This window comes from Colobus angolensis, unplaced genomic scaffold (genome assembly GCF_000951035.1).
Source record: "Colobus angolensis palliatus isolate OR3802 unplaced genomic scaffold, Cang.pa_1.0 Scaffold313, whole genome shotgun sequence".
NCBI lineage: Eukaryota > Metazoa > Chordata > Mammalia > Primates > Cercopithecidae > Colobus > Colobus angolensis.
In genome coordinates, this window is record NW_012116411.1 from 1 (window position 1) to 25627 (window position 25627).

The following is a 25627-nucleotide window of genomic DNA, read 5'->3' on the forward strand; positions in this document are numbered from 1 at the left end:
ACTTGTGTTAGCCTATATAAACAGCCTGTAACAAGCAGTCGGGGTCCCAGGACCAACTTAGAGCTTGGGACCCTAGCGCGCTAGTAATAAATAACTCTCTGCTGTGAACCTCGTGTCGGTGATCCTTTGCGACGACCCCTGCCCAGGAGGGAATCGAGAGTTCGGTTCCAACAGTTGGAGGATGCGTCCTTTGGAAAGAATCCAGAATCTCAAGCTTACCATGGACCCCACCCAGCCTGCTCCACCCTGTGCCTTTGCCCAGCCTGCAGACATTTTCCTGTCTCCCTGAAGGAAGGTGAATTCACATCTTAACACTCCATGCCTTCTATCTTCATTCCCTGTTCTTTTCTCACTTCTTTCCATGCTCAGGAACTGCCGATTACTGGGAGGTAGGCGAACAGAGACCTCCACCCCTCTCTGTCTTTGCGCATGTTCTTACTTAGGTCTAAAATGTCCTTGTCAACTTTATATTTTTGGTCATCTTTTAAGACATCATGCAAGTATCATATCAACTGTGCAATCTTCCCTGGTTTCTCCCAGACCAATTCAGGAATTCCTCTTCTTAGCTCTCTAAAAACTTTGCAAAATTCTCTTGTATCTCTTATCACATATGTATTTTAACATCTCCACAACCATATCATGGGTTTATTCAGTACTTGACAATTTAAAGAAATTTTTACCGAGGCTTAATATAATAGGGATTATCTCAAACCCACAGTTAATCTGAAGATCTAATAATCCCACACATGCAACTTCTTCATTATCTTAGTAGCAGAAATTGTGGCATTATTTTGGAAGAATGTGTAACTGTTTTGACTACTCAGAAATGTTTAGGCAGAATTCATCAGGTAGGTGCTGTGTATTCTTTTTCATGTCATTATTGTGATTTCACTTCCAAAGTGAAGTTGAATATATCACAGAATACCTGAAAAATCTACTTCATTGAATTATTTCCCATCGTAATATACTACAACTACATCTTAGCTGAATGAAATTTGTGATCATTTCTTAAAAGAGCAGCCTGTTCTATATTTAACTAAAGATTTATCTAACATTGAAGTCATATTTAACTCTGAATTCTGTTTAATCTCTTTTTAGTAAAATAGCCTATTTTTTCTTCATAAAAATGCCAGTTTCAACCATTCACTACCATTTTCAACTTTCCATTTCCCCCAAATATCATCTGAAGTTTTTTTTTTCTCCTGTTCTTGAATATACTTATTAGTTTCTCTCTCTCTTTTTTTCTGGCTCAGTGCCATGCAGGGTTTAATTAATTCCTTCTGCAATATTTGCATGCTATGATTTTCTTTAATTTATTCCCTCTACACTCTTGCCTTATTTAATTCAAGAGAACATTTGGGGAATGGATACCGTTTGCATAAAGGATGCAACGCAAATAAATTATGCTGCTTCCAACTGCCATAATGGGTAAGCAAAATCCTGCAAAGCCATTTCAGTAAAGTCCGTCAGCAAACAATGAGAGCAATTCTGATTAATGTGGGTTAAAGCTACACTAAAAGTCATTAGTGCACATCAACTGCAATTGCATACTTTAAGTTTTAAAAAGTAATGCTGGGTTTAAATGTTTAAAATTACACTTTCAGCACTAGTTCCAGAAAGGATGTGTAATCCTGGCCCTGTTTGGCTGATAGTTTCCTGTCCAGATGGAATTGTGCATATGAATTTATAGAGCATTACAAGCTTGGGTGTCCAGTGGTTGTACCATGATGTTTCACTGATCAAATTCCTTTCCTTTGTGAATTTTTGCCAATATGATGGCATTTAATTTTTTGAAAATAACTTCAACTCCCATTAAAACTAACTGGGTGAATTAATTAAGCATATTTCTGGAAGCTGTTAGGAGACAGAAATAGGCCTGAAGAGAAGGAGAAGCAGGGTTAGAGGTAGTGGCACTGGTGGAACGTGACACAGAGGAGATCATTCTAGTCTGGCTGTGCCCCTGTGTCCTCTCTCCCTCTTGGGGACCTCTCATTAGACACTAGGCTTTGGGTCCTGTGCAATATTGCAGTTCTCTGGGGAAGCAAGCCCTAGATGGGGAAGCAAGCCCTAGACACCTAGGATGCTGAGCCGGAGTGAGTTCCTTTTATTGGGAGCCTAGTGTAGTTTGTCTGACTGCTGGTTGTCTAGGGAACCCCGGCGGAGAAGCATACATCATTGCAGTGTTAGCTGTGTGTCCTTCAGCAAAATGATGAACTTCTCCAGGTGCTGGTTTGTTATTTTAAAGTAGGGAATTTTTCTGCCAGCTGAGGTGTGAAAAAAATAGAGAGAGAGAGAAAGAGATAAAATAGGAATTATGTGTCTCACATAGAATTCCTTGGAAATTTGAATCATATTCCAAATAAATGATATGTATTTTTTTCTCAAAAAGAACTATGGAATAATATATAAGTGGCCAATAAAAATATAAGATTATATTTCCTGATCTTCACAACGTTTTTGATTTACACCCAGATGACATTCCACATATGAGTTAATTTATTTAAGTGGAGAGTAACAGAATGCTAGAATTCCTTCTGAATATAAATGTTATTTGTCTACATGGTCCTGAATTTTAGAGAGCAAAATGCCCAATTGTCAAGATTTTGACCTTTTTCTTTACAGTTTTATTGCAAAGTAATGTTAGCAGAGAAAAGGGTGGTGTGATTGTTTAGGTAATGTCAAGAGGACAATTTCTGAGTTTTCTGGCATACACTAAGGGCATAATTTTCTGCTTCTCCATAAAATTGGCAGGCAGAATCTCAATGTCTCTGTCTTTATTGCTCAGATATAACTCAAGCAACACATTCCATATGGTCAGAGAGCCTAAGGCCTTTCTGGACCAGTCTTGGAGGAAAGGAAGGCTTCAGTGTGGTGTAGTCAGTAGAACTTACAGACTGCTCTCTATGCACCAGGCACCGTCATTTACCTTTTGCACATATTTTTGAATTACATTTTCACAACAGTTCCTACTGCTTTCCTTCAGTGGTTCATTTATGTAAAAAAATAGACTACTAAAGCTATCTAAGAAGAAAAGATAGCCGCTTAATGATAAAATGGATTGTTTTCAAAACTTTCCATGGTCTTAAGAACATGAGAAATTTCAGAGCTAGCAGGCAGAATTTTTTTTTACATACGAAAATTAGCAAGAGGTTAATAGACTAAATTCAAAATGAAAAAATAATTTTAAAATGAGATGCATACCAAGGACAATGGCCAAGTTCTCTTATTCTAAATACAAGTTTGCTGTCTGCAGGAAGGGCCTGGCTGTCCTAGAACCATGCCGGAGTTCATCACAGAGGCTAGGAGTTCAGGAGGTAGAGTCAGACAGATTAACATTAAATCTTGGCTTCTGTTTTCCAACGTTAGGCAAGTCACTTAGGTTCTCTACGTATTCATTTTCTACTTACAAAGTGAGAATAATAAAATGCTTACTTTATACAGTTCAGATTAACTTAGTTTGTACAAAATAACGTACCTAGCACAATGCTAAATTCATGAAGATTAAGTAAAGCTATTATTAATAAAATTTGTGTTGCCTAGGCAACTTTTAAAGGACAGCCTTCCTGGTGCTTAAGATTGGAGTGAATCCTTAGTGCTTAGCATTACTGTATCTGAGTTTAGAAAACAGTGGGCTGAGGCGCTGTATCTGGCATCAGGGGTTCATACCCTAAGGAGATGACACAGATCTTTTCCCACTTACAACACAAGGAATCGTCAGAAAGCAGACTCTCTGCTTACTCCTGTCCAAATCAAGTTATATTTCCCTTTTTTCTTATGAAGCAGCATATGGACTTCAAGCCAAAGTCCTTGTTAATGCAAATACGATCTATTGACTTTAATATATCTTCTGTACTGTTTTATAACACTTGCCATTTGTATATTCACAAGCCCACAATACGCAAATTCATAGCAAAATACGGATCTCATCTAAATGTTCCTTTGGCAATGAGAATAGTTAACTGCTCATTTCTTGCCGTCTTTTCTCTATGGTAAAGGAAAGGCATTAATACTTTTTAGTGAAACACAAGAGCTACTTTTCTGCATAATTGATTTATAAGTACTCTGAAGTACTATAGTAAGAATGATAAATAAAATTCCACATTGTTCACTGCCACAAAAAAACTAAAACACAAAGAAACCTATAGGTGTTTCTTTCTTCTTTTTTTTTTTTTGTGAGATGGCGTTTTGCTCTTGTTGCCCAGGCTGGAGTGCAATGGCACGATCTCAGCTCACTACAACCTCCGCCTCCCAGGTTCAAGCAATTCTCCTGCCTCAGCCTCCCCAGTAGCTGGGATTACAGGTATGCACCACCACGCCCGGCTAATTTTGTATTTTTAGTAGAGACAAGGTTTCGCCATGTTGGTCAGGCTTGTCTTGAATGTCCAACCTCAGGTGATCCACCTGCCTCAGCCTCCCAAAGTGCTGGGATTACAGGCGTGAGCCACCGCGCCCGGCCTGGTGGTTTTTTAAATCATCTTTTAAGTCTACAAAAATAGTCAAAATAGAGTATCATTAATTTTTATTTCTAAAAGTACTTTCCCTGAGGGCATTATGTTATTGTATCAGACCAAATATTCCTTTGTATCATATTGTGTGAATTTTATAAATTAATTAAGATCTTGCTTGGGGGCAAAACGTGTCATACAAGATACAATATGTTGGAGAGAAGGAGCTCCAAAAATCATAGGTTCCCTTCAATTTAGACACCTTAAAAGCTCAGGTTATTTTGAAATCTTCTTGAGGAACTCCACACACAGTGGCTTCTATAAGTTAGCGGAGTCCCAGGGGGTCGTCTGAGAGATATTTTGATCTGTAGTTGATGGCACTGGAGGGGGTGACTCAATCTAAAATAAGACATCAAAAGCTTCCAAGACTTAGTATCTACAGTATAATTTAAATTTATAAAGTGATGCGTTGGGGGGGTGCATTTTTGCTAGAGCATCAAAACAAGAAATTATTGACTTCAGAGTAGACAAGATGATAGTCCCAGAGGACAGAATAAAATATCTTAGTAAAAACAGAGCAGCACGTTAATGCCTATTTAAGACTTTTCAAACATGGCAAAACACATAGAAAATATGCAAGGTACTCTCTATAGTTCTGGTTCTCAGATGTCTGTGTACGTCAGAATCATATGTTAAAATGCATATTCCCAAGTCAGGCACTAACCCTGATCACGGAAATTTTCTGAGGGGGAAGGTAGCAATTCTGATGGAAACCAAGGTCTGAGAATTGCTACTCCATAGTTTTTGCCATACCATATCTCAGCCTATAGGGAAAAGGCTTTGAATTCATAGAACGGAAAGCACTACATTGGTTTCTTATTCTACCATAAACACTCACAGAAAAAGGAAATTTTATTAGAACATTTATCAGCAAGGTATTTTTGGAAGATTTTATGTTGCTTATGTGTGCATTTATTTAATAAATGATCTTCAAATACCTCACTAAGTATAATCCACTGCAATTCCTGTTGGCAATACAAGAATGAATCCAACAATTGAAAATATCTCCAGTTTATTCACATTCTAATTGTAGAGACACGCAAGCAACCAGCAAAATGCAATAGAAAGCATTATGATAGATGCATGCACAGGGTATTATGAAAGAATGAAGGCAGAGATGAGAGCTTTAACCCAACTTGAACAGGGCAGCTTCTAAGAGGAAATGATGCTTAAGTCAAATCTTGAAAAAATGATTATATAAAAAGGTTCACTTGAGGGTGTCTATGCGAGCATGTCTGGGTCATAAAGAATGAAGTTAAAAGGTTCAAGGGCATGAAACAGCTGGGATAACAGGAAGTAAGTATATCTATCACTTTAAATATTTATGCATATATTTAATTGATTTCATATAGATATAGTAATGAAATATAACCAGTGTAAGAGTCACGTGAGAAGAGTGCAAAAAGCAGAAAGGGTCAGATTATGAAAGCCTTGTTTGGTAAAATAAAAACTTTTAATTTTCTCTTGTAAGCAAAAGAGACTAAATGATTTTAAGGACCAAAGTGAAAAGATCAGATTTGCATAGTTGAAAGCCACTTCTGCCATTCTGATTACATTATGGAGGATGATTAAAGGTAGGGTAATGCAATTGAGGATGGGAAAATATGGTAATTTTGGCAAATGGCAGTGAAAGAGGCGGAAATGGATATAAACAATATTAAGAAAGCAATAAAAAGGACTTCAAGTCGATGTGAGTTATACTAGGAGTGAAAAATGGCACACAAAATCAACACTTGATCTGCAGAAATACTTTACTAACAAATGTTTGGAAAACAAATTGCCCATTCTCCATCACACAGGATTTGGAGAGAAACTAAAAGTTGGGCTTCATTCTTTTGGAACATAGAAACTTTTCCCTGTCCTCTGGGGCATGGAGGTGGCAAGAACTGTGGAGTGGGGTTCATTGGATTTTGTTAGGCATCAAAATGACCTGGTAAGTGTTTTAAAAATCCTAAATTTGGATCAATGGATGGAAAGCACATGAGTGAGTTTTCTCTTAATTATTTAAAAAGTATAATGTATTATCAAGATGGTTAACCTAGGGTTAACAATATCAACTGAGCATCGAACAACACTAATTACTAATTACCCAGTTGATATTAGGCAGCTATTATTATTATTATTATTATTATTATTATTATTTTGAGATGGAGTCTTGCTCTGTTGCCCAGGCTGGAGTGCAATGGTGCCATCTTGGCTCACTGCAACCCCTGCCTTCCCGGTTCAAGCAGTTCTCCTGTTTCAGCCTCCCAAGTAGCTGGGACTACAGGGGCACGCCACCATGCCCAGCTAATTTTTGTATTTTTAATAGAGACCAGGTTTCACCATAATGGTCAGGCTGGTCTCGAACTCTTGACCTCAGGTAATCCACCCACCTCGGCCTCCCAAAGTGCTGGGATTACAGGCATGAGCCACCGTACCTGGCCTAGGTGGGCAGCTATTACATCTCATCAACTTAGTAGATTGAGTGAAGATCTCTGCCTTCACAGGGCTTATGTTCTAATGTCAGTTTAAGGCACAGCACATTATGTTCCGCATATCAGATCTTCCCAGGAGTATTAAGTGAGGTGGGAAGAGTAGTCACCTCCATGAACTAGATGAGGCTCAAATATGCTTTCAAAACTATGGTATTGTTGCTTTCTACAACATCACAAAAAATACAAGGCAGAAGAATATGTGTGAAATAAAAATGTAGATATATTTAAACAGCTTTATAGCACTTATTTGCCTGATTAATTGGAAGAAGAAAAAGAGAGGAGGAGTACGAGAAGAAGAAGGAAAAGGAAGTATAAGAAAATGAGAAAACTTTTATTATGAACAATAAAAATTACCTGTATACTTTCATCCATATAAGTCTCATTAACAGTTTTCAAAGTAGCATTCAAGTATGTTTTTAAAGTACAGATTATGTAGTTTTTATGGCTCATTTTTGCTTTAATCTTATTTTACATAAAATAATAATGAGACCAGTAAGCAAAAAAGTATGTGTAAGAATATTAATCACAGCACTGTTTACAATTGTCTGTTTAATCTGTTTAATCCAGCTTTTTATATGCCTTTTAGTGTCACTATTTTTGTTATTTAAAAAGTGTAACAACTACAACAGCAAACAGGTAATTTTGCTGTGATAACATGGTAGCATTAATATTTTGATATATTTTCTGTATCGCTATTTATGTATTTCTTTAACAACTATTTGGATCATATTGTATATACAGGTTAGTATTCTTTTCTTCCTTACAATCTAACTTTTCCTAAGCTCTTTAAATATTTAATTATTTCATCATATAAGCTGTATATTTGAAATATTGTTACAGATTTTAGTTATAAATAACTATACACATGTAAATACATTTCCCTGCTATATCCTGGTAGTATGGTAATAAGTAATAGCTTTATTTCACTGGTTAATGCTCTTTCTGCTACTGAAGAATCCACCTTCTCTTTTTTCCATAATTATTTCTGCAGCCACCTGGATATGTATCAGGTGCTCTTATCACCATCTCTGGCATGTTGTGATATGACATCCATCATTTTTCCTTGCCTCTTGTCTGCCTATACGCCAATGATCCTCACTCTGCCTACTAAGCTATGCTAGGTTGCCTTGTCCCATCCTCTTGTGCTCACAGGTGAGCTGCGTCCCCCAGGTATCTTTTTTTTTTTTTTGGACAGGGTCTCACTCTATCACCCAGACTGGTGTGCAGTGCCATGATCACAGCTCACTGCAGCCTCAACCTCCTGGGCTCAAGAGATTCTCCCACCTTAGCCTCCCAACATGTTCTTCTGGCTATGAGCTCACTTCCACAATTTGCCACCTCTTCCTAAGGGACACTGCTTCCAGAATCACTCCCTCAAACCTCCTGGGTGCCTCTGTTACTACGGTGAGGTCAGGGTACAAAGCATCTCTGAGTACTCTGAAGCCAAAATAATATAATAAATAAAAATTTATTATTAAACTCTAATACAGTTAATGATACTATATATTATATACCATATATTATTGTAGTATATTAATATACAATTTTTGTTGTTGTTGTTGTTGTTGAGACGGAGTCTCACTCTGTCACCCAGGCTGGAGTGCAGTGGTGTGATCTGGGCTCACTGCAACCTCCACCTCCTGGGTTCAAGCAATTCTCCTGCCTCAGCCTCCCGAGTAGCTGGGATTACAGGTGTGGACCGCCACACCTGGATAATTTTTGTATTTTTAGTAGAGATGGGGTTTCACCATGTTGGTCAGGCTGGTCTTGAACTCCTGACCTCAGGTCACCCACCCACCTCGGCCTCCCAAAGTGCTGCGATTACAGGCGTGAGCCACTGTGCTCAGCCCCAATATACAATATTGTTTTTAAAAAAGGAAGAGAGTCTTCTTTCAGAAGCAAAATCACTTTTTTTTTCTTCCTTAAGATTACATATTTGGATCCATAAAGGAGTACAACGTGCCCTAATCTGTAATAGGGATTTTTAAAATTATCTCTTTCAGTTTTTATTTATTGCTCTCTTATGGGATTTAGGTGCCCATACAATAGGAGCTGGGCTAGAAAATGCATTTAGAAGGGACACCATGTTTCATTTGGAATCACTCTACCTTTTCAGTGACTAAGATTTTGTTATTAGGTGAACTTCCTGGTGCCTGGCTTTTTCTATCTCAATAATTACTTTTGTTTGCCAATATACCTTTAAGAAAGAATAGCATTGGTTTAAACTGGGACTTTCCACATTTTTTTTCTAGTAAGTCCTTGTAATTCTTTGAAAGGTTCTTACTAATATCTAATCATCCATTCTTGATGGAGAATGAAATGAAGGGATGTTTGATAGAGTCACTCTGTCTCTTCTCCTGAGGCAAGATATCAGAGATGAAGACAATCTTTTGTTAACCATTGCTAATCCAACCCCAGCCCAAAGCTATGTAAATGAGTTTTGGCACTAGTGCTATTTCTGGCAGTCTGTCTGGGGGATCTCAACCTCTAACTAGGCCTTTTCCAACCTTGAGCTTTCTCTTAGACAAGCATGCATTTTCTAGGCAGGATGACTTCTGTTTCTGTGCAAGGCCATCCCATTCCTGATGTGGTACAGGAACTGACGCTGAATCAGTGGCTCAGAGACAATAGAATTGGATTTGTCAAGCCTCACAAACCCCTCTTTCAATCACAGACTCTCTCTAGCCTCAGTTCATCAACAGTCAATTATCAGAGAGCTGAAGAACTAGACCTGTGAACCAGGGAATCCTCTCGATGCTTCTATGGAGGTTGGTATGATACCTGCTAACGGCCCTATTCTCTGTCCTGGCTCTTTTCTCTAGTGCTCTTTTCCAACACATCAGCACAGAAGACAAAACATGACCCTTCAACATCTGGTTTCTGAATTTAATTTTTCTGGGTTGAACATAAAAAATCATAAAGGGGTACAGTTTACAAAAAAAGCAGACAGGCAGTAAACATATGAAAAGATGTTTGACTTCTTCACATATCATGAAATGTAATATGTTAAACAGCTATAGCATTTCATTTCTTATATGTCGTATTGATAAAAATCAAACAACAAGTTCAATAATGTTTTGAACTGGTAAGAACAAAAGCATATATTGGTGCTGAGAAAGTAGATGTGTACCGCCTTAGTGTCAATTTGACAACACTTGTATACACTGAAATTTCTTGTACTTTTTGTTCCAAGAATTATTACACTAAAACACACTTTATAGATATTCTCACTAAATTGTGCCAGTATATGTATAAGGCCAATCATTTAATATTGTGATGTAGAAAAATGATCAAAAATCACTAAGGAAGAATCAAAAAGACCAATATTCAACTAGAACTTCCATCAGCAAAGAAGTGAAAAACATGTCATGGAGAAGAATAAAGAATATACTGAAAAGGAAGGACTTCTAAGATACTTTAAATGAAAAGGTCAATATAAAGAACAGAACATGGTCTATGAAAATAAAAAAGAATCTATGTGGTATAATTGTTTTCTAGAAGATGAAAGTTAATACTAATAAGTATTACCTTTGGGAAGATAGATTGTTTGGAGAAGAGAGGCTTACACTTTTCATTTGGAATCCTCTGTGTCCTATAATGTAACTGTATTTATTTTTTTTAAATGGCAGTAGGAGGCGGGGTGCAGTGGCTCACGCCTGTAATCCCAGCACTTTGGGAGGCCGAGGCGGGTGGATCACCTGAGGTGGGAGTTCGAGACCACCCTGACCAACATGGAGAAACCCTGTCTCTACTAAAAATACAAAATCAGTCGGGTGTGGTGGCACATGCCTGTAATCCCAGCTACTCAGGGGGCTGAGGCAGGAGAATTGCTTGAACCCAGGAGGCGGAGGTTGCAGTGAGCCAACATTGCACCACCGCACTCCAGCCTGGACAACAAAAGTGAAACTCCCATCTCAAAAAAAAAAAAAAAAAGGCGATAGGAAATAGGTGAGTATGTAGTCCTAGGTTTTATTACACAAAAAAATATGCAGAACAAAATGTGTGTGTCCACATGAACTTTTAAAAGTTTTATCTGTTTTTTACGATAATTGAATGCTCACATGCAGTTGTAAGTAATAACACAGGGAGGGTTTTCGAGTATATCTCTTTGTTTAGCCTTTTTGATGTTGCTAAATGAGTAAAGCTGTTTAAGTATTTAAATCCTTGTTGATAAGGGAGCTGAGGTATTTCTAAGCATTACTGTATGGAAGCACACCTGGGGCAGGAGCGAGACTTTCAAAGATGACAGCACATTAGAATCGCCTGGGAACTTTTGAAAAGCACTAATGCTCAGGCCTCACATTATACCAATTAAATCAGAATCTTTCGCGGGGGCTGGGAGTAGACACATACAACATTTTTAAAGTTCTCCAAGTGATTTTCAACATGCAGCCAGAGTTGAGAACTATTGGTTATATTTCTCAAACTTAAGTGTACATAAGAATCACCTGGGAATCTTGTTCAAATGTAGATTCTAATTCTAGAGATCTGTGATTCGGCATTTCTCAGGAGCTTCAGGTTGATGATAATGCTGGTCACCTGCAGACTGCACTTAAAGTTGCAAAGGGCTGTAGGTATGAGCTGGTATTTGCTGAGATCTTGGGTTTTGAAATTCACAGAGTTCCATTTGAGGATCTATGGGCTGTGAAGGTAGGAAAAAATGTGAGCTGGGGAATGGAAGTAAAAGGGAGGAGGAGGGGGGAGTGTGATGGGGAAAGAAGAGAGAGGGCTGGTGAAGAAACAGAAGACAGAGAGTAAATACCAAATAGGTTCTCAGGGTAGGAACTTTTCTTTTGCCCTTCCCTTAAAAAAAAAAAAAAAAAAAAAAATCATTGTCCTGGCTGGACGCAGTTGCTCATGCCTGTAATCCCAGCACTCTGGGAGGCAGAGGTGGGTGGATCATGAGGTCAGGAGGTCAAGACCAGCCTGGCCATGGTGAAACCCCGTCTGTACTAAAAATACAAAAAAAATTAGCGGGACCTGGTGGCGGGCGTCTACTCAGGAGGCTGAGGCAGGAGAATCACTTGAACCTGGGAGGTGGAGGTGGCAGTGAGCCAAGATCACGCCATTTAACTCTAGCCTGGGAAACAAGAGTGAAACTCCATCTCAAAAAAAAAAAAAAAAAATCATTGTCCTTTGGAGGAACTTTGTCTAAATTTCACCATTATCCTCAGCAATCATTAGACCTATGGAAAAATCACAATTTTGAAGAAAAGTTTTGGACTTGTTCTCTGAGAAAATATGAATGCCTTAATGAATTTATTGCTCAGTTCAGTCTTATCTGAGCAAGCATATTAACATCATAATGGCCCTAAATATTTTGGAAGCGAAGTTAAGGGCAAGGAGAGCACACAATTGAATGGTGTCAAATATTTATCGAGCACCCAATACCTGCCAAGAACTTTCACTTGCATTACCTAATTTAATTTTACAAAAATTCTATAAGCTATGTAAGTTTTCATATCTCCATTTGGAGATGAGGAAGCTGAATCTAAAACAATCAAGCATTCAAGTTATTTCCCAAGATCACATCAATATAAAAAACCAGAGTTAATATCTATACTCAGATATTTTCACTCCAAGTTCAGTTTTCTTTTCATTTCAGCTAGGAAAGCCTGAACTTACAGAAATAGCAGATAGGTTGAAAAATAAAGAAAAATAGCAAATATTTGATTGCAACAAAAGATGGAGGCTAATATGTTGATTATAGAAACAGTTTTGAAAAGAGCATTGAATTTCAAGAACATAATAAATTTCAAGTTTAAAATGTAATCTTGAAAACTGTGAAGGATTTGCTAATGGACTATTCCAGTAAAAAATTAAACTATTATCAAATAAATGTAAGAGTAGTTAAGGAACCTAATAAGATATTTAGAAAGTTCCTTTCCCTAAGGATTCCCTAAAATTAAAAATAATTCTTAGTTTCCCCTGATTTGTTTGCTCATGACCGTATGATAAACTAAAGCTCTTGTGCAAAGTTATCAGTGTCAAGAACTACACAAAATATTACCCTGGGTATAGAGAGGATGTGTGTCAATGTGTGTGTTGGGGGGTTAGAAGAAATCCAAGTTAAGAAAAGTGGGCAAAGACATTTTAGTATCAAGGTTGAAACAGGAAGATATGGAAAGAGAGTTTGTCCTGTGTGCCTGAGGGAATAGACTTATATAATTCTGAGGGAGGTTGGATAGACATATATTATCTACCATCTGTTTCTATACCTTGAGGAGCCTGACTAATGAGATCTTGGATTTGTCCCTAACGTTTGGCAAATAGTTGTGGGAAGACTCTCAAGCTTCATTCTGAAACTCCAAAATTCCTTGATGTGTCAGGACCATTTTATTGCTGTGGGACGTTGAGAGAGCTCACTGTCAGTAAAAACTCATTAACATTCATCCTGTAGGGCCTATGAAGCAGCTCAGAAACCAGTATTGGTCACCCAGTCAAATTGATTGCTATTGGCATCCAAGCTACATGATATTTCCATGTGTTTATGGGTTGTAACCATGAAATGAGTTGCACCGTTGAACTTTTTACTTAATCTCTTTTCTTTAGCATAGATCATTAGATTAATTTTTAGATTCCCACCTCTTAAAAATTACTCATAGTAGTTTGAAACATGTACCTTAAAATATATATGAGCTCATATTCATTTGTTTGATAGGGTTGATCCAAGATAACCCACCAAAAAAATGGTTCATAGGTCAAAGCCCCCTGTAACCCTGAAACCCCTGATAACTAAAGATCTTGGCTTAAAGTAGACCTATTTTATGCTGAATTCCACTTGAATGAAAATAGGATGGTTGCATGTTTCCAGTGCCAATATGGTAAGAAGACTGCTGTTGGTCACAGCCATCTACCAAGAATATGTAAAATAAGTTTTAGATCGTGCTAAAATAGATACAGTTTTTGCTCTCATGCTGGAAGTCAGTTCAACACCTTCATGCATCTAGCATACCTATATTAATGTCAGTAGAGGTTATGATTTGATTTAGTTTGGATCTGTGTCCCCACCAAAGTAATGTCAAATTGTAATCCCTAATGTTGAATGTGGGGCCTGGTGGAAGGTGACTGGATCATGAGGGCAGATTTCCCATGAATGATTTAGTACCATCTCCTTGGTCCTGTCCTTGCAATAGTGAGTGAGTTCTCATGAGATCTGGTCATTTAAAGTGTGGCACCTCCCCTTTCACTCTCTCTTGCTTCTGCTCCCGCCATGTAGGATGGCTGTTCCCCCTTTGCCTTCTGCCTTGATTGGAAGCTTCCCGAGGTCTCCCCAGAAGCAGCCAACTGTACAGGCTGCAGAACCGTGAGTCAATTTAATCTTTTTTCTTTATAAATTACCTAATCTCAGGTATTTCTTTATAACAATGCAAGAATGGATGAATATATGATTCTTTCTAGGAATTCACCCTGGACCCTCCTTGCCTCTGTCTCTGATGATGCCCTGCCCTATTCTCAGATTGCTACCTTGTCTTTGCTTCCCCTCCTGGCTTTTGAACTTGGAGTGGTTTCATTTCCCTTTTTAATCCCACAAGGTATACCTTGTGATTAATTTTCAGCTCTGGGAGGATGCTCCCCTCTGGTTTTACCTCTCAAAACTCATGCCTGGTACCAGGTTTTAATTAGCTGCTTATCAGCCCCTCCCTCCTTTCAGGAGTGAAAAAGGCTCAGGTCAATGTATTGTAATTATAATTGTGTTGAAGATACTTCCAACACACTAGATGCTCACAGGTGAAGAGATACTGAGTGGTAAATATCAAGACTAATATTCTTATCACTGCTGTCTAGAAATACACACTGACAATGGGATCAAAGAAAACCAGAGCAGCCTAGGGAAGCCTATTCTATCCCATTTGTAAATTTTGATTTATAACTAAACCTGACTGATCTTTGTTATCAATAAATAATGAGTTATTACTGAGGATGCGGACAAATAAATGGGAATGAGTCTGCCAAAAAAGCTTCAAACCAAACATATGACTTTTTATTCTCTTGTTTTTTCAATAGTTCTAGACTCAGGCATTTTATGAAACTCTGTGCAAATTTTCAAGGGTAGAACTCAATATGTTGTGCCTGACCTGAGAACTCTAAATTCTGAAAATTAAAGAAAAGGAATCTTTTAGCCTTATTCCTTCACTACGTTTTATGCAAAAGCAAAACTAAAGTCTATACTTACTGTTATCGTAATTACTCTTTATTTAAACAAGAATTTTTGTTATTTATTGTCACAAAAAATCTGCCTTTTTATGTGTGTTTGTATGTGAATACATGTAGCTTAAGTATCTAATGTGTGTTTATATGTGAATAAATGTATATTAAATAATTTAAGGATGACAGTCTTTTCCACATCCTTATATTGAGTGAATTTTAAAACATGTTTGAAGCCACTGGGATGATATTCCATTGCTTAAAAACCTTAGTGAGTCCCTGTTGCCTTCAGATATGCTATACTTTTTAATAGTGTTCCATGGTTCTTGAATTTTTCTTGAGACAAAGTCTCTCTCTGTTGTCCAGACTGGGGTGTAGTGGTGTTGTCTTAGCTCATTGCAACCTCCGCCTCCCAGGTTCAAGCAATTCTCCTGCCTCAGCCTCCCAAGTAGCTGGGATTACAGGCACCCACCACCATGTCTGGCTAATTTTTGTATTTTTAGTAGAGACAGCGTTTTACCGTGTCGGCCAGGATGGTCTCAAACTCCTGACCTCAAGTGATCCTCCTGCCTCGACCTTCCAAAGTGATGGGATTATAGGCATGAGCCACTGTTGAATGTTTTATCCTGTATTTCTTTTCCATTCCTTTTTTTTCTCTTTGTATTTCAGTTTGGAAAGTTTCTTGTGATCTCTCTTCAAATTCACTGATTCTTTCCTTGTCTATATTGTGTCTAATGATGAGCCTAGATGAGTCAATCTTCATTTGTTTTAGCATTTATTTTCAATTTTTCTTTATGGTTTCCATGTCTCTGTTGACATTATCCATTTTCCCCTTAGATGTGACACTCATTTTTGCATAGTAGACAAACGTTCACAAAATTTTTTTGTCGCTTCTTACTTCACACTACAAACTACAGTTATAATAGAATTATTTCATGTTATCTGAAAAAACATGCTTTCTAATTCCAGGTTTAATGAAATTCTTGTATTTCAAAATCAAGCTCAAATATTACTCTGTGTTGACTTCCTGGTCTGATTTTATCAGTCCTTGGCATAATTGGTAGCGTCTTCCTATGCTTGGCCAAAATACTTTCTATATACCTATGTATGAACATTATATACTCTGCTTTATCTATTGCTATTATATTATATTGTTATATGTTTTATAATATATCATTATATCTATTGGTAGATGTCTATCTCTTTTGTAAGACTGTAACATCCTAAAGAATATGGAAGACATTTTACCCATATTTGTAATTCCAGGCACATACTAAGTGCTCAACATTTTACATGAATACTCTGTCTTATTCCTCAAAGCATGTGAGAAGCTTTGGAGAAAACACAAGCAATAAAACAGTGGTAAATTATAAATAGAAATTCAGAATCTGAAAAAGTAGAAATGCATATAAAATTTAAAACTTGAAATCCTGCAAAATAAATGCCCAAATATACAGACAATTTAAAGACACAACTGAGCTTCAAATTTCTGAGCTTCTTAGAAGACAAAAAAATAAAACGAGACACATGGTATTTTAGGTAGCTATTGCCAAAGCATTGAAATATAACAGCATTGAAAGAACCATAACATATTGGTGGCTCATGCTATTTACTTATTATGCATCTGTGGGTGAGCTTAAGCAATTCTGTTAACCTAAGCTGAGCTAAAATCTGTGTTTTGACTGGGTGTTAGCTGATCTAAACTGTAGTGTCTGTTATTTTCTGTTTCAAGCTGCAGGTGTGAAACAGAAAATACTCCAGCATCTCTCAGTCTCCTTGGACATGTAGGCTAAGCCAGATCATGTTCTCATGGCAATGCAAGGGTCAAACAGCCAGGCCCAATACCACAGGTATTTATAAGCCTTTGCTTCTGTCATGTTCACTAACATTCCATTGCCTGAGTAAGTCATATGGTCAGACCCAGTGTCAAGAGACAGAGAAACTGTTTACTTCCATGGAGGTGGCACTGAAAAGGCCATAAAAATTTCTGAATCATAATCTAATTATATATGAGAAATTATTGTTTGCTTAAGAGGAAGGGTATTATTTTATAAGGGAAAATAAAACTTTACCCAGTCCCGTATGCCGAGAAATATTTCTCAAATGCTATTTTATATGTGTGGTTCTTAGGTATACAGTGGACATATCACTGACAATATTTCCTAAGTCTATTGGTTTTAAATTCGTATCACTATTTCTTGAGGTTGACCTAATTCAAACAGATGCTTATATTGTGGTTATTGTCTCACATGCATTGTTGAATTAGATTTCCATGGCCATATCAGAAATGGAAGACAATATCTTTATTTCCATTTTTTAGATGAGAAAACATTACTCAGTGATATTAAGCAATTTTCCCACTACTAAAGATTCAGTAAATGATATAACTTAGATATCATCAACTACATCCAAGATATCATGTCATCTTTCAAAGGCCTAAGTCACATTAACTTATGTTAACATTGACAGGACCTGTCTGTTTGATCCTTGCATTGGTAACAATAGTATTAATAGGAGCTATAGTTGTACACAAGGTTTGTAGATGCGTGCAGTATTAACAGGGCTTGTCACTAGCTGTTTTTGTTTTACCCTCATCAAAATTCACAATCACGTCTAGAATTTTTGCATGTAGCTATATAGTTGTCACAGCACTATTTGTTGAACAGATTATCTTTTTTCTTTCCTCTTTTGTCAAAGATCAGTTGGCTATATTTGTGTTAATCTATTTTGGGGCTCCTTATCTTCCATTGATATGTCCAGGTTTTTTCACCCAAACCACGCTGTATTGATTATTGTAGCTTCATAGTAATTCACATGGTATAGTTCTCCCATTTTGTTCTTTTCCTCTTCAGTACTATGTTGACTATTCTGGATCTTTTCTCTATCGATCCTACACACATTTTATTAGATTTATTCCTAAGTGCTTCTTGTTTGAGTGCTGATATAAATGGTATTGTTTTTCCATTGTTGGTATATAGAAAAGCAATTGATGTATCCTGCAGCTATGTTTATTAGTTACAGGATTTATTGTTGTTGATTCATTGGGATTTTCTACATAGTCAATCATGTCATTTGCAAAAACAAACAAATGAAAACAGTATGATTCTTTCTAATCTCTATACCTTTTATTTTGTTTTCTTGTCTTACTACTTTTGTTAGAACTTTGCATGTGGTGTTGAATAGGAGTAGTGAAAGGGACATCCTTGCCTTGTTTCCAATCTTGGAGGAACAGGGTCTAGTTTCTCATGATGAAAAACGATATTATTTTTAAGTATTTTGTAGGTGTTCTTTGACAAGTTTTAGAAATTCCCCTCTCTTTCTAGTTTGAGAGTTTTAAAATCATGAATCATTGCTGGATTTTGTCAAATGCTTTCTCTGCATCAATTAATATGATCAAGTGATTTTTCTTCCTAATTAACATGAAAATTAATTAACATGAATAATTAATTTTCAAATGTTGAACTGAAGGGGCGGCCTGCCTCTCCACACCTGTGGGTGTTTCTCGTTAGGTGGAATGAGAGACTTGAGAAAAGAAATAAGACACAGAAGCAAAGTATAGAGAAAGAAAAAGTGGGCCCAGGAGACTGACCCTCAGCATACAGAGAACCTGCGCAGGCACCTGTCTCTGAGTTCCCTCAGTATTTATTAATCATTATCTTTACCATCTTGGAAAAGGGGAAGTGGCAGAACAATAGGACCATAGTAGGGAGAAGGTCAGCAGAGAGACATATGAATAAAGATCTCTGTGACATGAATAAATTTAAGGAAAAATGCTGTGCCTTGATATGCATATGCAAACATCTCCATAAACCTTTTTAGTGCATAAAGAGCAGCATAGCTGCTAGCACATCCCACCTTCAGCCCTAAGGCGGTTTTCTCCTATCTCAGTAAATAGAACATACAATTGGGTTTTACACCAAGAGGTTCCATTGCCCAGGGACGGGCAGGAGACAGATATCTTTCTCTATCTCAACTGCCAAGAGGCCTTCTTTCCTCTTACACTAATCCTCCTCAGCACAGACCCTTCATAGGTGTCAGGCTGGGGGACGATCAGGTCTTTCCCTTCCCATGAGGCCATATTTCAGACTATCACATGGGGAGAAACCTTGGACAATATCTAGCTTTCCTAGGCTGAGGTCCCTGCGACCTTCCGATCTTCCGCAGTGTATGTGTCCCTGGGTACTTGAGATTAAGAGAATGATAATGACTTTTAACAAGCATACTGCCTTCAGGCACTTGTTTAACAAAGCATATCCTATACAGCCCCAAATCCATTAAACCTTGAGTCACCACAGCACATGTCTCTTGCAAGGACAGGGTTGGGGGTAGGGTTACAGATTAACAGCATCTCAAATACAGAACATGAGATGGAGTCTCTTATGTCAACTTCTTTCTGTATAGACACAGTGATAGTCTGATCTCTCTTTCTTTTCCCCACATGAACCAGACTTTGGGGAACTTGTAATTAATTCTACTTGGTCATAGTTTTAATTCATTTTATACATTGCTAAATTCCACTTGCTTAGTTCCATAGATCTCTTAAGTAAAACTCATTATTTCTAAATTCAGAATGGTCTGCAACCCTGGTACCAGAGATTATGTGCAGTAAAGACAAATAAATAAATTATTCAATATAGGTGTCTTGAATAAAAATTAGATTCTAATTGAATTAAAGTTAGACCCAAAAAGACTTTGAACTCCAAGACAAACCTGTAGATCAACCATGGGTTTAATTAAACATATTTTTAGCTTTCCATGGACTGATTGAAACTTTGTTCTAGAATAGGGGTTTCGAAGTTACTAGTTAAAAAACTTGTGATCCCCATTTACTGATGGATTTTTTTCTTCTTAAGACATATTGTCTTGAGCTCTCAGAAATCTGTAAATAGCTTTTCTCTTCTACTTGCATACTGAATTGCCAATCTCACTTAGTGTGGCTCTCAATAAAAACCCCAGATACATCCTCTCTCTATGTAAAAGTTAAACAAGTTGTGATTTTTCTCAAGTGAGATGCTTATTTTAACCTCAGAAAGGCAAAAGTCAGGAACCTGTAGATGTGTTGTTGAATGTCTTTCAGAAGACATTTCTGACAAAGAGGCCAATAATATTAGTCTGGGTCTCTGGGGCAAAGAGCTGGTCCATTTAAGACTTAACTAAAGACAGATGAATGAAGGGACTATTTACAAAGTCATGGGCATGATTTAGGGAATCAATAAAGGATGGTGAAGCTCCCAGGGACAGCAACAGCTGGAGCTCTTAGAGGTGAACACCCTTAGAGCTGAAATGGGCAAAGGCCCTGTTGGTGTTACCAGAACCCAGTGAGAGCTGCAGTTGTGGAAGAGAGGCTTCTCAACCACTGGTTAAGAAAGGATGATATAGGTAAAAATTCAGTCCTCTGAATTTCTGCCCTTCAAGTTGTGTGTATGAGTTTTCTTTTGCTGCTGAAACAAATTGCTACAAACTAAGTAGCTTAAAACAACCCAATATTTTTATGTTACGGTTCTGGAACTATAAAATAAGCACTTTGATTTTAACCTAGTTCAACCATGTCAGACTTACATAAGAAATGTAGGGCTACATTTCCTTTTGGAGGCTCAAGTTCGGGAGTCCATTTTCTGACTTTTCCAGCTACTACAGGGAACCTGCATTTCTTGGCTTGTGGCCCCTTCCTCCATCTTCAAAAGCCAGAGTGCAGGTTGAGTTCTTCTACCATTGCATTACTCTGACTGCCTCTTCTGCCTCCTCCTCTATTCTTAAAAAAAACTTGTGACTACACTGAGCTTATTTGGATAATCCAAGACAATCTCCTTAATATCAGCTGATTAGCAACCTTAATTCCGTCTGTAGCTTTAATTCTTCTTTCTCATGTAACCCAACATTTTCACAGGTTCCAGAGATTAGGATGTGGATATTTTTGGAAACTGTTATTCTGCCTATCACACTGTTGAAGTTCAAAACTCCCTCTAAGATAAATGCTTATATTCTCATGATCACTTATAATTCTTATTTCCTGTCTTTACTAAATTTTTTTCTGCTTCTATGACTCTTGCAATGGTATTTCCTTACCCTTGTGCTAAGAAAAAATACAAAACAAGAACCCTTTTTTAAATGTCATTCCACCTTCAAATAAATTTGAAAAGGAAATAATTGTCTATGTTAGAAATGTTTCAGAGGATATATTAAACATTTCTAATCTCATTCTGTTGGTTGTTCAACGACTGTAGTTTCTCAATGGGCATTGATTACTTCACTGTACCTGGTGCCCATCCTTCGTTTTTAAACATTGGTCCTGTATTTATTGCCTTGTTATGCTACTTTATTCTCTTTTTCCTTCTCCTCACTCCCAGTTGCATTACATATTCCTCTCACTTGTTCATGCAGACACTTGACTGTCTCTTCTGTTGCCTCTTGGTGTATTTTTCTAAAACGAATTGTGGTGAAAGCTGGTGTAATACATTTCTCTTCATTTGATATGGTATGGATCTGTAGTGCCCACTGAAATCTCGTATTGAAATGCAATCCCCAAAGTTGGACATGGGGCCTGGTGGGAGGTGATTGGATCATGGGGGCAGTTTCTCATGAATGTTTAGTACCATCCCCTTTGGCACTGTTGTCACAATAGTGAGTGAGTGAGTTATCACAAGATCTGGTTGTTTAAGAGTGTTTAGCACCTCCCTCATCTCACTCTTCCTCCTGCTTTGGCCATGTGATGTGTCTGGTGTCTGCTCCCCCTTTGCCTTCTACCATGATTGTAAGTTTTCTGAGGCCTCTGCAGAAGCCAAGGAGATGCCACTATGCTTTTGTACAGCAGAACTGTGAACCAATGTAACCTCTTTTCTTTATAAATCACCCAGTCTCAGGTATTTCTTTATTGCAGTATGAGAATGGACTGATATGCCATTGATAGCAAACACATCATCAAATCCTGTTTATGCCTTTCTTTCACAAATGGTCAACTCCCTTCCTGTATCTCTTTGATCTGAAGGATCTATTTTATTTGAAGCAACAAAACAGTAAAATAAGAGCTTTATTATAGTTAACATCTTGGTGAGATTTGTTTATCTCAATAAAATGCTTCAGTTCAGTGAAAATGACATCACAAGAACATTTTCTGAGGCAAACATTGTAGTGTGGCTACTCGACCTCAACTTCCTTCTTGCTGTCCCTTCCGTAAAGATTTGGAAATCTAGATATTTCCTCAGTCTTCCTGACAGCTGGAATGTCTGAAAGCATAATTCTGACCAATAAGATGCTGTATTAGTTTGCTAGGACTGTCATAACAAAATACCACAGACAGGTTACTTAAATGACAGGAATTTATTTTCTCATAGTTCTGGAGACTGGATGTCCAAAATCAAGGTGTCAGTAGAGTTGGTTTTATTTTGAAGCCTCTCTCCTTAACTTGCAGAATGCTGCCTTCTACCTGCATCCCCTCATAGTCTTTCCTCTGTGTGTGAATATCTCTGGTGTCTTGTGTGTGTGTCCAAATTTCCCTCTTTTTCAAGAGTACAGCTCAGATTGAATGAATGCCCACCCAGATGACTTTATTTAACTGTAATTATCTCTTTACTGCCCATATCTTCAAATACAGTTACATTCTAAGGTACTGGAGGTTAGGGTTTTAACATATTACTTTTAAGAGCACACAATTCAACTTATAACAGATGCTAAGCATAAGTCTGTCAGAGTAGCCTCCAGAAAACTGAATTCTTTTTTGAGATGAAATTGTGCTCTTTTTGCCCCAGCTGGAGTGCAATGTCACAGTCTCAGCTCACTGCAACCTCTGCCTCCTGGGTTCAAGTGATTCCCTGCCTCAGCCTCCCAAGTAGCTGGGATTACAGGCATGCGCCACCACACCCAGCGAATTTTTGTATTTTTAGTAGAGATGGGGTTTCATCATGTTGATCAGGCTGGTCTCGAACACCTGACCTCAGGTGATCCACCCACCTTGGCCTCCCAAAGTTCTGAGATTACAGAGCAGAGCCACTGTGCCCTCCCAGAAAACTAAATTCTTACTAAGATGGATAGACACGGTTGCTATGACCTCTCTTCTCTCTTTTCCTGATTGAATAAAGATGTGATGGATGGAGGTAGCACAGTCATCAGGTGATCCTGAAATGAAGACTCAGTGAGCCAAAGGTATGTCAGAACTTACATCATAGAGTGCAAAATTAATATCAGTAGCCATATACCTCCAGACTTCTTGTTATATTAAATGAATAACCTGATTCATGTAAGCCTTTTGAGCACAGCATTTTATTATTTGCTGCTGGATAGAATCTCACTTAATTAATTTGTATGTCAAGGATGTTGTGAATCTTAATTATTAAGTTTTGATCATTAGCACGAATGAAGACATGGTGCCCCTTTAAATCAGGGTCCCATCAGGAAACAGAAATCATCCCAAAGAGAATGTAATGAAGGAGTTACATACACTAGGTAGGGATAAGGGGAGATATAGGGATGGTGAGCCACCCAGAGATGAGAAGTGTAAGAAAACAACTGTCACCCTAAAATCAAATGGACAAGGGAAGAAAAATAAATTATCTCACCCCAGTGGAAGCTGAACCTATGGAGGAGTGGCTGCAGGTGGAGTCTAGAGACATAGAGAGTCACAACTACAGCCAGAAGCATAGCAAGGAAACAGAAAAGGAGGAGAGAAGAAAACCTATAGTCTCTGTCTTCCTCCCTTTGGATTGTCTGCCTGCCTGTGCCTCTAGTGTTCAAACCAACTGGAAGCTTTTGGTCAGGGAAGCCTGGTAGATGGAGTCTATCAATGTCAGTCTCCCAGGGCAAGTGCAGGGGAGAGAAAGGCAGAGAATGAACTTTGGAGAAGTACAGGGAAAACGCAAAATAATCAACACAATGTCCCAGAAAACTTTAGTCTCATTTTGACCATTTTTCATTTGCGTTACTATTTAACATAATACAGGCCAGTAGCTCTTCTCTGATATCAAATATCCATCCTTTAACTTGAAATTTAGCTATCCTTGGGAAATGAGATTTGACTAAAAGGCCTGTGAGTGAAGTATCTGTGATAATACAAATTGAGAAACTGTAGCTTATAATCAGTTGTCATCCATCAGAGTATTAAAAATAGGAATTCGTAGCTGCATCCTAGGTATACCTTGGTTTTAATCCAATAATGATGCAAAAGTGCTGCTTAAAAGCAATTAGAAGGGGTGAGAGTCTCAGTTTCTGTACCAGTAAAATAAATGGAACTGATCTCTTCAGTTGTATTACAGGGCTCTAAGAATAAGACAAAATATCAGTCATAAAATAGATTATTTTAGGCTAGAAATTACTCATCATTCTTATAATGAATATGGCAATTAGGTTACAGTAAAGACTATATGTTGATGATAGTCAAAATTTATTACATATCTTCCATATGTAAGACAAGACTCACTCACTTTCCTTCCTTCCTTCCTTCCTTCCTTCCTTCCTTCCTTCCTTCTTCTCTTCTGTTTCTTGCCTTCCTGCCTCTTCCTTCCTGCCTTATAGCATTCAACAAACATTTCCTGGCTTTGTGTTAGTTATTGAAAACAAAAAAGAGCTATGGTATTACAGGTAGAGGTACACAACTTAAGTTTAGGGCAGGAAAGTGTTCTAGAAGGATGTGGAACCTGTTCTGAAATTTGAAGATCATACAAAAGCTAGCTGTGGGAAGAAATAGTGGGGGAAGTACATACAAACCAACAGAAAAGACAATGAAGGCAGGGTGTTTTTTGCTTTAAAAATGCTGGAAATATATAAGTATGCAAAAAAATACATAGGTTGGAAGATGGGAGCAATCAAGGAGGAATCTAGGCCTAGAAGGAATTTCTCTAACTTGCTGGAGTGCAAATTTGAAACTAAATGCCTAAGAGTCACTGTATGATTTGCAAAACTAGGGAACTTTGAAGAATGAGAGTTGGTGCTATTAATAATTACTCTGGGAGAAAAGGTATAAACTGAGAGTGTCCAGGCCAGCAGGGATTTCTATCTACTTTAAGACCAATTTGAATCCTATTAGAATAATCAACTGGACAGATACTGACACCCTGGATTAAGGCAGCAGCATCAGGTTGGATACAAAGGACTAGATCTGTAAAATACAAAGCAGGTAGTATTAACAGGACTGGACCTGGAGAGTGAGAAAGTGTCAATATCTCCTAAGTCACTTGTGCAAGACAGTAGTCCCAAATTCTTGAATCATAAAAACAATTTTTTGATACCCACATCCAGTGTAACTAGAAAGATTTAAAAATTATAAAATCAGATCATTTTCTTGCTTATGTTTGCTTAAAATTGCTTTTAGAATAAAACTCTAACTCTGTATGGCTTAGAGGCTCTGCACCATCTGATGACTGCCTGTCACAGCTAACCTTGGCACCATCCTCCCCTCGTTCACTCAGCTCCAGGCAGCTAGCCTCAGTTTTGCGTCTGAAACCCTAAAAGTTCTTTCCAACTTTGGAAAGTTTTTATCTACTCTTCTCTGTGCCTCGACTCCCTCCA